General features: G+C 35.1%; 2 pseudogenes; one reads left to right on the top strand and one right to left on the bottom strand.

Moving 5' to 3' along the window:
* Positions 1–452: 452 nt before the first annotated feature.
* On the bottom strand, positions 453–1,459 carry LOC114627073 (annotated as a pseudogene).
* A 580-nt stretch (positions 1,460–2,039) lies between these two features.
* LOC114626986 overlaps positions 2,040–11,904 on the top strand; it is a 36,717-nt pseudogene continuing 26,852 nt past the window's right edge.

Raw genomic sequence — 11,904 nt, 5'->3', positions numbered from 1 at the left:
CACCCCGGTGGATGGGAAACAATTATGCAAACTTGGAAGAATAACCAATTGAGCAATCCTATCTCCAGGGGAGATAGAAAATATGCCTTGTGGACAAGAACAGAGAACTTGAAATTCCCTGGTATAGTCTTGGTCTATCACACCAGGATGAAACACAAGCCCCTTCAAGGTAAGAGAGGAGCGACCTAAAATAAGGCCGACACTTCCCTCAGGCAGGGGACCTTTAAAATCAACTGGGACAGGTTGCACACCCTCATGTGGCATTAGTAAGAATTGGGAGGTGGAACGGAGGTCCAACCCTGTGGAGCCTCTTGTAATTCTGCAGCTAGAGGTGTCCCCCGGTTGCAGGCTTGTGTCCCATATTTTGGGGGGCCCCGGGACTGGGGCCCTGATACCCGTTTTTTTGGAGTGCCTTCATCTCTTCCTGCTGGGGAGGGATCATGCTGAATAATCTTTCCTTGAATGTCCCTAACCGAGCGACATTCATTATCTCAATGATAGCCCTTCCTGCATTTAGTGCCTAGCCCAGGGGTTCTCCTTTGCATAGGAGTACGACATTCTCATTTCAAATGACCCGGTTTGCCACAGTTATAGCATACTTTACGGCCACCAGGACTTGAGCGGTTCTGGCTTTGCAAAATAGCTGCTGCAAGGCCAGCATTGGTCAGTGGGACTCCACGTCCTCGGCAGACCTTTATCCAATCTGTCAGCCCTTTGCTTCTTCTAGGGGTAATAACTGTCTTGCATTCTGGCGAGGCATTTTCATACACCAGTTGTTCTATCAGTGGTTTAAATCGCTCTGGGTCTCCAAAAATTCTGCCTGCTGCTTCTGTCATTCTAGCCACAAAGTCTGAGAATGACTCCTGGGGGGCTTGCAATATTTTCGTAAAATTTCCCCCAGCCTCCCCCTTCTTAGAGACAGCTTTCCATGCTTTAATAGCAGCAGCGGAGATCTGGCCATATGCTCCCCAATCATAGTTGCCTGGTCGGCAACATACTGTCCTTGCCCTGTTAATAATTCGAAAGTCCACTGCCTCTGGTTGCCTTCCGCATTAGCGTTGGCCCTTGCCTGTGCTTGAGAAGCATCATGCCATAAAGCTTTCCATTCCATATACTGTCCCATATTAGGGAGAGCAGCTTTTACTGTATTTTGCCAATCATCCGGGGTCATCGCCATAGTGGCGAGTCTCTCAAGCTGCATGACTGTAAAATTAGCATCAACTCCATATTTGTTAACCGATTCAACAAGTTCTTTGATAGGGGCATACTCTACAGGTGCGTGGACATGGCCTCCCCCCGCGTCCTCAAATAACAGAAAGGCTTGTAACATCCTTCTTTTGACTTCCTTTGAAAGGAAGGATTCTGAACAGCACTGGTCCGCATAAGGCGGAAGTGCACCGGGAACAATAGGTTGGGAGGGTGCGACAGGCTGAGAGGCCGTGCGGCTCCTATCTCCCATTTTCCTTTGCTTTCGATTTTGCGGTGGCTGCTGCTCATCTGGATGGTATCTTTCCTCCTCATAGCGGGCTGTCTCTTCGTCTAAGTCCTCCCCCTCAGAGGAAGTTAGCTCCTCCGACTCAGAGCCACCAAGCCCCGAGGCCTCCAGTTCTTTTATCGGATAAAGAGGTTTCTTTTCCGGGGCCTTTTCTCCTTTCCTACGTCCCTCTCCCAGGGCGTCCTTTCCCTTATCTTTCGCTTCCGCGGACTGTGAGTCTTTGGAAGGGTCTTTTTTCTTAGGCATGCTTTTTCGTTTTTCTTTGTGAGCTCCCAACCGTTTATCCCGCTCCGTTTCTGACATGCTGTCTTGCAACTCCTCTAGCACTCCCTGGCCCGCCACTACAGTCGAGCGGCATTTCTCATCCTGCAAAACCAGAAGGAAGAGAACGAGCGCCGCTAGCACAATAGCGAGAGCTTCTAGAGTTCCTGCCAACTGGGGAGGGAGACAAGATAGATCAAGACCAAACATGCCTCTCAGAGCTTATCTTTGTCCTGCAGTTCTGAATCCTCTCCACGAGCGGAGGGTCTCCTCGGCGCCGGCGATGGTGAGTCTCCTGGGTTTCGGCACCAGCTGTGACCCACGTATAATCGTCTCCCCAGCAAGAACGCACGCGGACACCAGGATCCTTCTGCAACAAATTTTTATTGTGATGAAAGGAGGAAGACCCCGGGCCCCAAAAAGGCACTGCTTATATACCCCTGGAGCGGCGTGTTCATATCTGATTGGCTGCTTGCTCAGGAACGCATATTACGCCCCGGGATGGGCCGTGACTTGGCGCGCTTTCACCATATGCACATGTGCATTCCACTTGTACTTGCGGGAGTGCTGGATGCCAGTGCCATCTTGTAATGGCGAGTGCTGTCTCCGCTCACCGCGGCTCTCTGCAAAGCCATATTGCACATAGAGATGAAGGCTACTGGGGAAATGAACATATATCTTTTCATCTCAGCCATGGTGCCAATTGCAATCCAATAAATAAATAAATAAATAAATAAATAAATAAATAAATAAATAAATTCTATGTAAGTCTAACTTGGTGAATTAATGAGTTTCAATACAGTTGCTTAATGTATAATAGGCAATTTGTTTGAAGCTATAACACTGAAGAAAATATCTCCACTTATATCATTGGGGAGGGTTGAGGATTTGTGAGCTATTCCGTTAAGCAACCAATAATAATTTCTCTATAAACTTTGGGAAGTGATGGATCTTATGAACCTCCCTCTGTCCCCATGAGAAGAATGTTATATACTTTATCTTGTGCTAGTTTTCTTGTTATATTCATTGTTATATTTAAAGTTGAACCTGGTGAAACTGGTGCTTTGTCCATTCTGGATCAGAATTCTGTCAATGATTTGTATTCTCAGTCTTTGTGCAGGTAATCACAACTACCAAGATATAATGGTAGTATCATAATCAGAAGATGATGTCTGTGCATTTTGTCCTTTGCATTAAATTTAAGATACCACCCCGTGGAATGATGATACTCTGATTTCCTTTGATGATGGACTAAAATGTTGAAGTGAAAACCAAATAAATTGTTTCATCACCAAATTGAAGTTAGTCATGGTGTTTTATTAGAACAATAGAAATCCCAAACAAAGACAGAACTTTATTTAAAACTCTACTATCCAAATTTTAAAATGTGAAAAATATTTAATCACACATTACCTCAAAGAAAATATGAAAATGTCCAAAAAGCTCCAGAGGCTCAACACCATTGATCATTAGCAAAATGCAAATCAAAATCATTACAATGTATAATAGCACCCATGATGAAAGCACTAAATTAGTTAAAATAATGATGATGATAATAAACTACATAATAACATTTGCCAGCAAAGACGAGAAGAAATAAATCTCTCACACCATTTTGGTTTTAAAATAAAATGATGTAGCCGCCCAAGGGGAAAAATGTTCAATCTTGCTTGGAATTAGAACAATGAAAATTAAAACAACCATGCCATATCATTTCAAATCTCTTAAAGCAAGAATGACCTAAACCTGACCACACTGAAAATTGATAAAAATTGTCAGGAGGAACTCTTCATTTGTTTTTGTTGGGAATAAGTAAAAACAATGCAGTTACTTCTCTGCATTTTAAAATTTCTCCTGGCAGAAAGACCAGCAGCAATATTCCCAAAAGTTGATTAAAACTACAATGAGAATGTATATTCACATTCATTTAAAATTCTGATATGAGACTTTGAAAATTATTAATAATTTCTAAAGATGATAATAATATAAATGGAAAATGATTTCTATAATACAATTAAGATATACCTTTCATATAAATTATCTACTATATGAAACAATATCATTAGCTTTGAAGTAAAAAAAGCCAAAGTCAAAAGGATAGACGTAGTGCTATTTCATTATTTTAATATTATAATAAAGACAAAATTGTTGTGATAGCAAACTTAGCAGTTACTGAAAGTAAGTGTACACACACACACACATACACATACACACACACACACACAATTTATTTCCCCTTCTTGAGGAAGCTAGAAACAAAAAAACAATGTTAACACAGTAAAAATATAGTCTTTTATTTTCATAAATTTATAATAGAATCCACGAAAAAAAAATAGTGTTTTATTTAAAAACAGCCTTTTGAATTGTATTATTTCTGTAAGTTGCTGTAATAAGGTACATATAAGTCACTGAATACCTGGTGTCTTGCATGTGGGAGATTAGAATTAACGGACTAGGTTACAGTCTACACTTTTGATTTAGTAGAAAAATTTTCTCACCTCTCCTACCTTCTGGAATTTTAACCAAAATCTTTCAAATCCCTTGTCTTAGTGTTCCATTGTTCCAATTTTGGCTTTGGCATACATAGAGATCTTTCTTTTGTGTAGTTTCCTGTGTCTATTATAAGGAGATCAGTAATAATGAATATCTTATAGACTGAAGATTTTTTGTTATGTGTCTGTGTGCACATATGTGTATGTGAGTGTTAGTGCCTATGTGTCCAGTAGCATTGGACTCTAGAGCTGGAGTTAGAGAAGTTGGTGAACTGGCTTAATATATTCTAGTAATAAAACACGGGTCCTCTACAAGATCAGAATATGCTCTTAACTGCCAACCAATGGCTTCATCTCTAATACTTTGATATTAACTAATATATCCCACACAACCCTCTAAGATATATGAGTTCATAATGGAACAAAATTAAGATTATGACACATTTGGGAACACAAAATTTAGCTTATACTACTGAGTTTGGACTATGAATCCATAGTATAAAACTCTAAGGTCTGTTGGTGTTACAATTGAGAAAATGTTGAAAATAATAATAATAAAAAGAGAGCCCAAGTAGCTCAGGATATCACACTTGCCTTGTGTTTGTGGAACTCTAGTTTTAAACTCAGTGTAAAAAAATGTCAAAAGAATGGATACTGTCAAAGGAAGATAGAATTGATCAAAAGCAGCTCCCAATGTCAAAATTGAAGATTAATTTTAAAAACTAAAGTATTATTTACATCTAAACAATTATAAAAGATATAGAGATATGTTTATTGATATATTAACATATATTGAATGTTTATAGTATGTATCTATAAATATGTTATATATTCATAGGCATACATAAATTGTGTATATATATGTTTACATAAATATATATGTATATGTGTATATCCTTTCTTTTTGAAGTAGTCTTATAACTCTTAGCTTCTACTTATAAATGCTCTTCAGAAAAATAAGGAATGTAAATAACCATCACACAATGAAAATTATCTATGATGATCTATCATATTGAAAACATATAACTGTGACATGAGATAAAAATGATACTTTACTGATCTTCCTGAAATATATCTATAACTAAATCTAATCAATAGAAACATCAAAGAATTTTCAATTAAACTGAATTATGAATATTTGACTAATATTCTTAAACCTTATCAAGATCATCTGAAACAAGTGAAGTGAGATTGTCAGTTACAGTATAGAGATGTTTGCTGAAAAATACTAACTAAATATAATATGATATATTGAATGATATTTTATTGGAAAACTGTTTTATTCAAATGTAAATAGAGTGAACATGATATCACTGAGCCACTGAACATCCTCCAGTATCACTACAAATCTGAAGCAGGACTTTATAAAGCTTTGGGAGACATAAAAAGTCATAGGAGGATAGCATTGAACAGTAGGCAAGGATTAAATGCAGAAACACAAAATTTAGATTTGAAAAAAAGCAAACCTCCATACTCTTCAACATATCCCAGTCAAAATGGTGAATAAGTAAAAAAAAATGATTTAAGCCTTGGCAAGCTTCATAGGCACAAAATCTTGTGAAAGAAAATATAGTTTGAAATAGGGTTATCTGTAATCTGCCTAGCAAGTAGTGACCAGTAGAGGCTTCTATATGATTCCTATATTACACATTGGAAACATGGTATAAGGTTCTATAATTCTCTAGAGAGAAGGAAGGGCAGGCAGACAATGAATTGGTTTTTATTTCCTTGTTTCAAAGTCTTGCTTTTCTGTGTCTCACCAAGTGACCACATTGGCAATCAGTGTCAGTTCAGGAAACAAGTTATAGTTTAGACTCAGATTTTTTGAAAGTGCTCAACTTAGGTAGGTCAATATTCTGCTGCAGAGTAAAGATGAGAGAAATTGTTGGTCTGTACTCTAAATTTTCAAAAGAGTAGTAAGACAAGGTATATGATAACATGACTGGAGACCTAGAACGGTAATTAGCATAGTCAGGGGATGCAGTACTAGTCACATGTCATCTCAGCAGCCTTAATTGTCATGATGTAACTGTTTTCTAGACTATCAAAGAGACATAAAATCCAATGAAATATAGATAATTCTTTGTAATAATTCACACTTTGTCTACATTGGACTAATGTGTCTTTTGTAAGCAAACATTCAATGGGAGTCATCAGGCTCAGTTGGTCAGAACAAATTGATGACAACTATTATATATACCATGTTGTCAGGTCTAAACACAGAAAAACAATGGGATAATTTGTTATAGCATCAGAAATTGTCATGCACATACTAGTCAAGAAGTGTGTGAAATCGTAACAACCTAATTTGTACATAGCTATAAAATGGTTAAATATTACAATGCTCTTTTCAATAGGTAAACCACACAATAACACACATAATAAAAGAGTAAATCCTCAACTTCCTCCATTCTTTCCTGAAATAAAAAAATCGTAGCCTTTTTCTTTATATTTTTCTGTATCTGTGTGTGTGTGTGTATACAAAGCAGATTATTTTGCATAAAACACTTTCAATATTTGCAAATATATTCCATATAATTTTCCTGTTTCTAATTTCCTGCCTATTTTTCCAATCTCCTTTCCTTAAATTACTTAATTATTAATAAACTTGGCATCAATAAATTACAAATTTATAAGTTTTCATTTAAATATTCCAGGTTCTTTCTTTTGTAAACTTATTTGTACTTCAGTTAAAGTTTCTCCTCTTTTTAAAGTATATTTAAATGTGTGTTACTTTTAAACTATTGCTTTTGTGATTCCTATTGATTTTTCTCTTCCAAGTAATTAGGAGATTGCTGTCCACAAGGGAAAGGTTCTCACTTAAAGGACCCTTACAAAAACTCAAAGAAGTGCATGTAGCAGAAGAGAGAATGGAAATTCAGGGTAAACATTCAGACAACAAACAATGTAATATTTTTTTAAAATGTCTTTCAAAGTCTAGAGACAGATACAGGCCTTCAACTACAGGAAGAACTTAAAACACCAACTATACTTGAACAATCTAGAACCTCTCTCTCCACATAGTATTATACTTGAAATAGAGAGGCCAAGGAAAATTTAAAAAAAAAATTGAAAAGATGCAAAATTATAAAATCTCAAAACTTACAAATACGTTGGCATTATTTAAGTCCTCTCAGATGAAATCTAAAAGTCCTGAAAACATGAAATGGTACATTCCAAGAACCAAGAATACATAAGGGTCACCCAATATTACTATATGAAAGAAAGTTATCCTTTAAAAATAACTAACATCTTCAAAAAAAAAAAAACATTAATGAGAGCAATTCAGAACCAGTGAAACTCAGGATTGGCAAAATTACTCATAGGAATTGTATACAAAATCAAGAAAGACTGTCGGAACTATGACATTTCAGAAATGAATACATTTTATGAGAGGAAAAATGGGGAAATGGTGGGACAATGTTTCATGCCAGGAAACCTTGTTGGAAGTCTTAGAACTCAGAAAGGGATGGTAGTTTTACCTGCTTCTGGTGAGGCCCCTGTCACATGACCACATCACACAATGGAGGGGATAGTGACCACCAGTCATGTAGGGGCAATGTCCTCAAGCCCCTCAACATGTAGATGAGGCATCTCTAAGATCTCAGACCAAGCCAATAGAAAGTATGTATTGTTAGACCCCAACCCACCTCAAAAATGAATATTCCTTCCTATCTAGAAGGAATAAAGGTGTATGAGAACTATTGCATCACAGGTCACCTGAGAGATTCTGTCAGGAAAGAGTTGTAACATTCCACGGGGATGAGAGTACTTTCCCAAAGTTTTTGCAACTTGGAACTACCTGGGACCACAACAGTCAATTACCTCCTGTCTGCTGCACCTTGCTTGTTGATAGAGCAGACCCCAACCCCCAGCCGGCTCAGCATAGCACATCATCTCTCTGCTTCCCACCAACTTCAGAACAGAGGCTGCAGATGGTGCAGTGGTGGCAATTATACTTCTCCATCCCTTGTTCTTCTTTCTGTGCCATATACCATACCATAACAATAGCCTCAGAAGAGATCATCTGTCTGTCATTCCTCTCTACATTGTTTGAGCACTCCCACCGGGCCTCCCACAGATCTCTGCAGTCAGAGTCTGGTATACAGACCAACAGAAATTTTAAGGGGTAAATGAATCAAACATGTTTAAATCAATAAAACCATCAAAATCAATTAAATTAATAATACAAAACCTTAGTAATAAAATAAAATAATTCTAAGTCATTAAGAAAATACAAAAATGGCAAAACTCATCACCTTCTTCTCAGTAATACCTCCGAAATAGTCTTAACAGTTTTAATTAAAATACTCAGAAGACTGTTTGATTGGATTAATATATATATATATATATATATATATATATATATATATACATTTGTTGTCTATAAATCATCTATCATAGGCAGATAAGCATACAGTAATTGAATGTGAAATGTTGAAAAGAAATACACAAAGAATATAGAAGCCAATAGAAAGTAGGCATAGCTCTCTATAATTTGGCATTAGATTTAAAGGTATATGAATAAGTATAAAATTACTGTATGAAGACATGACAATTCTGATTATATATATACTGCATGCCTGTACACTCCATTTTCAATAACAAATACAATTAGATAAAAAAATGGGACCAGTTAAAAAATACCAGTTAAAATGTAATAGGAAATGATGTTGGAGAGATGGCTCAGCATTAAAAAAAAAAAAAAAAAAAAAAGATAGCATACAGCTTTTGCAGTAGATCTGAATTTAGTTCTATGCAAGGAAGCTAGGTGGTTGAGAGGCACCTATAACTCCAGATCCGGATTTTCTGACTTGTGGAGGTACCTGCATTTGCAAATGCCAACCCGCACACTTCAAAAGAAAATAAAAAGGAGGCTTCAATGCTGCTTGTTCATCAACATTGAGATTATTAAACCAAAGTAAAAGTTTTAAAAGGCATTTCAGAATTAAAATATATGGTATTACCAGATTATACCACTCAATAGCTAAATATCTACAGAGGGTTTATTCTTAGAAGTCTATCTAAAATCTCCCAAATCAAATGACATTTTAGATGATAAAAACATTTAAATAAAAAATTAATAATTTGATGTACTTAATTATTTTTCTTTTACTTTAGTTTTATATTAGTTATTTACGGTATGGTCCTGGCTTACTTGGAAACCCCCTCCCCCTTACTCACAGAGAGCTGTCTAACTTTGTGTGCCTAGTGCTATAATAAAATGATTATTCCACCACACTGAATCTTATTTTATAAAATCTTAATTGAATGAAATTAAAAATGTATAACATATGGCATTATACATGTCCATACACAGATAGATTGGTAGATGGATACATAGATATTCAATATCATGTATATCTATACAAGAAAATCAATAAGTAAATTAGAGGAAAATGTAAGTTGTTATAAACTTACCAGAATCTAGTATATTGCAAATGCAGCTATCCCAGAGATAGTACTGAGTACTTATACAATCAGAAATATCTTAGGTAAGATATTATGCAAATCAAGGCCTTATAAGAACAAGAATAAATAGCAGTTGCTGAGATGTTTTAACTGGTATTGCTTCTGCTACAAAGCCTGAAAACCTGAGCTTTTTTATCTGGATCTGGAGAGCTTAAGCTCAGAACTGACTATAATAAGTTCTGACTACCATACTTTTGTCATGACAAGAGCATAAGCACACAATAATAATAATAATAATAATAATAATAATAATAATAATTTGATGGAAAGAAATTCCAAAACTCAAGATAGAGACTAACACAATAGTGATATGTGGACAAAGATATTACTGAAATAGAGAGTTGGTACCTTTAAAAGATAAGAGTGATAAACTTTTAGCCAAATTAATTGCACATGGAAAGGGACAGAAATTAATAAAATTGGAGCAGGAAAAGAGAACATCACAAAAAATACCATTGAAATCTAGAATGTAATTTGGAAATGCTTTGAAATATTAAGATACACCAAATTTAACATTTACAAGAAATGAGTAAATGTATAGACATGTATGATAAAATACACGTCCAGAAAACACTAAAATAAAATAAAAACAGGATGATATAGAAAACATTCATAGCTTCATGATAACCAGCAATAATCATGAATTTAAATGAAGTATAATGATATATAGATATAGATATACATATATATGTGTATGTATATATAGATAGATATACATATATGTGTGTGTGTATGAAGTTGTCAAAATAAAATATATTACTTTGTTTGCTAATTTAAAAATTGTTAAAGAAGCATGAATAACTAGTTTCCAAACAACGAAACCTAACGACATTGTGGATTCAATGATGAATTCTATTATACCACAACTTAGATGATTTCATACTAGAAATGAAAATGTCACTAAATATTTATGCAGTCGATAAATGGATTAAATCAAATAAAAAGAATAAACAGTAAAATCACATAATCAGTTGAATAAATGTTTAAACAGCCTTTGACAAAATTTAACATTCCTTCATGATAAAAACTATGAATAAACTGTAGAAAAAATAACTAAATATATTAATATATATCTTATTAACACTCATAAAGACATTACTCACAATGCAATCTAGGAACAAGAGAAACATGGTCACACCCTACATTCTCAGCAGACTACTTGTAATCCCAGCTGGAACTGTAAGGCAAGAGAAATAAAAAGGATATGCATGGGAAAACAAAGCAACTAAATTATCACTGCATGCAGAATATGTGACCTTACACATTGAGGTCCTAAAGACTCTCTTAGAAGACTAGTAGATCTAATAAATGCTTTCAGAAAAGTAATACGACAATCAACACAAACAAATGCACACATACACACACACACACACACCCCAATACAATTGTAGACGACAGTAGACGCTGGATATATCTCCTATGTTCAAGAAGTAGAAGATTTAATATATAAGATAGCTTAATTTCTAAAAGAAATCTATTAGTTCAGGACAATATACTGTATTTTAATGATTTTGTTCACAGTAGCATGATAAATGAAATCTAAAATTTTAATAATAACACAAAGAATTGCAAACAAGAATAATGCTATGCAAAAAGAGAAATGTTAGAAGTATCACACTGCCTGAATTCAAATTATACTGGAGTACTAGTAAAGAAAGGGAGCAGTATTGTCACAAAACAATCAGTACAAAGGAATCAGACAGATTTAAAAATGGGCCTTCTGATCCATGACAAATCACCAAACATGAACTGATATAAATGTTTCTTTAACAATTGGTGCCATTGAAATTGAACATTAATATGTGGAATCCTTTAATATGATTTCTGTCACTGATCTTGTCTAAAATAAAAGCAAAACCAAGACATTTGATATTTTAAATTAAATATTGAAGTCATGTTACGATTTACTCTAAGTTACTCCAAACTGTATGTTTTTCTTTCTTTATTCTTTTCTCTTAAACATGAGTTCTGGAGTACAAATTCAAATCTCTGTGATTGTACTGAAAACATACTTGTAAATCATTCATGAAAATAAGGGTTGGATGGATATGTGTATGTATATAATTCTAGAATTTTGAAAGTAATGGCAAGAGAATCAGTAGTTGATGTAACCCTCAGCTACATAAGAGCTTGAAGCTAGACTGATCTCTCTCTCTCTCTCTCTCTCTCTCTCTCTCTCTCTCT

Source organism: Grammomys surdaster, unplaced genomic scaffold, assembly GCF_004785775.1.
Source record: "Grammomys surdaster isolate TR1022 unplaced genomic scaffold, NIH_TR_1.0 61, whole genome shotgun sequence".
NCBI classification, from domain to species: Eukaryota; Metazoa; Chordata; class Mammalia; order Rodentia; family Muridae; genus Grammomys; species Grammomys surdaster.
Note: the sequence above shows the minus strand (reverse complement) of the source record. Positions and strands in the feature narration are given on the sequence as shown.